General features: G+C 40.7%; 1 pseudogene; it reads right to left on the minus strand.

Annotated features, from left to right (window-relative positions):
- Nucleotides 1-416: 416 nt before the first annotated feature.
- LOC122113980 lies at nucleotides 417-2,089 on the minus strand (annotated as a pseudogene).
- Nucleotides 2,090-2,393: the final 304 nt, after the last annotated feature.

Genomic DNA, 2,393 nt, shown 5'->3' on the forward strand with positions numbered 1-2,393 from the left:
TACTAAGAGGTAGAGGTAGGAGGATGGTGCTAGGCAAAGGAAGCAATGACACCCTGTCTTATAGTGGAAATAGTAAAGTGCTTGCCTAGTATGCACAAGTGCACAAGGTCCTGGGTTCAATCCTCAGCACCAAAAGGGGGAGAAAAGAGGCCTTGGAGTTTTAAAAATTCAGATACATGAAACAGAAAATTGCCTTATAAGAGAAAAAGGTAAAAGATGACTTACATAGCCACTGTATGTCACATTGAAATTCAAAGATATAAAAGAAAAATTGTCCTTTTTGAAAGGAATATTCACTCTTCCTCCTCCCAAAATAGGCAAACTACACTACAAAGAAATTTACATGGACCAATATACTGTTTTGAATGTGTAGATTAAAATAAAAATCTATGTTTATAGATTTTTAGGATTATATAGTTAGCAATATAAAATTCTGCTTTGAGGAACGGATCAACTAGCTGAAATAAGTTAGCACAATCATTTGAATTGGTTGTCTACATACTGGGCAGGGCTTATTCCTTTTCTTTAACTTCTTTGCACATGTGAAGCATGACATAAGATGTCCTGTTTTACCATGAACAATACATCCATTTTTAGGTCGACCTTGGCAAATTACACATGGTTCAATGGCATTAAGAGAAAAGCTAGATTTCTTCATGTTGTGTTTCTTCCTTCTCAGAGTCTTTGACATCTTCTTGGCTACTACTGAATGGTGTTCAAAGTTGATGGTTGAGAATAGTCCTCACTTTCTTATGATTGGCAAGCTAGCATGAGTTCATCATCATTTTCCTCAACACTTGACTCCTTGGAATCACTCACCATTATTATTATTATTGTTATTATTATTTTATTTTTTTACCATCGGGCACATCTAAGCCCTTTTCTGCCTGAGCTGAATTTTCTACTTTGGCTTTCTCAGAGATTTCCCTTTTATCTTTCCCTTTATCTTCCGGAAGCCAGTTCTCAAGAAGGGCCCAACATCTGTTGCAATGTGATAGAAGGGGAGGATTCATTTCATTGCATGAAGTACACTTCCAATAGTCAGCTGCCGAAATTTCAGGATCTTCTCCAAATGAATCTGTATCACTTTCCCCTGCCTGACACACAGTAACTTGGTATACCTCATCATCTTCATCTGAGAGTTCTTGTCCTTCACTAAAGCTATACTCTTCTGAATCAAGAGATTCAACTTCAAATTCTGATCCCAATCAGAAACTGAATCCTGATCCAACCAATCACCTAAATGTTCACTGACACCATCATCAAGATCCAGATTTGAGGGAGTCTTTGTCGATTCACTGCTACTGCTTCTTTCATGACACATCTCCCTTATTGGACACGGAGCCAGTTTTTTTCATCAAAGGAAAGGGAAATACTATCAGATTTGTGGCGCTGTCTTTGTTGTTCATTAGATAATCCATCAAAGTTTTCCCCTGTCTCACTAATTGCTCTCTTTCTAGACGAGGTAGATGGTCTAGAAACCAAATATGAAGATGAAGGCTTCCTGCAACTCTTGCCCAGGACCCTTCTGATCATTCCCACTCCCTAGATGGCATCTGTTCTCATTCATAGATGTGCAGGATTCTGATGGTTTCTGTTATTGACTAATATCAAGTCTCTGTAGATCCTTGTATATATTTTCCTGTAATCCTGTCACTTGGGAGGCAGGATAATCAAGAGTTCGAGGGCAGCATGGGCTATAGAGTGAGTTCAAAACTCTGTGCTCTTTCACAGAGAAGTTCAGCATTCCAAATAAATCTCCCAGGAGATCATTTCAGCAACATACAAGGTGTTGTTTTTCATCATATAGCCTTCTAGTCATAATCTATTGGCAAAGATAAAAAATGATCTCCATCCCAGAATTTCAGTACAGCATATTGTACTCATGTATTTCTAGTGCAGAAGTTCTTAACCTGGGATCCAGGAATGCCAAAGAGTCCTCTTTCATAGGTGTAGGTATATTTTTGTGCACCAACAAATGACTTCAAAAGCAATGGCTCTGGTCTAACCTGGGTCTCTTGTTCCGAAGCTGGAATCTGCGAGGGCTTACACCACCGTCAGCGGACACAGACATGTTGTTATTGCACATTGGCCTGCTCCTCCCTGCGCGGGTGTCCTTCAAGATGCAGGAGGTGGTGGGCTGTGGGGAGTCCTTCAGGCACCTGGGTTCCCTTCACTGGAGGCCTTAGGGCTCAACGACACTGCTCGAACTAAGTCTGAAGAGAAAGATAGCCACAGGGTGACAGCCAGAGAGGTCAGGGTTTACCCCTCAGGCTCAGCTTATGGCTTTATCTTCAGGGAATGAACAGGGGGTCATCTAGACCCTTCCAATGGATCTGAAGTCCCATGAGTAAATTTCTTGTTGAACATTGTTACCCTCTCCCTCATTTTTC

Source organism: Dipodomys spectabilis, unplaced genomic scaffold, assembly GCF_019054845.1.
Source record: "Dipodomys spectabilis isolate Male_0828 unplaced genomic scaffold, ASM1905484v1 ptg000102l, whole genome shotgun sequence".
In the NCBI taxonomy this organism is placed as follows: Eukaryota; Metazoa; Chordata; class Mammalia; order Rodentia; family Heteromyidae; genus Dipodomys; species Dipodomys spectabilis.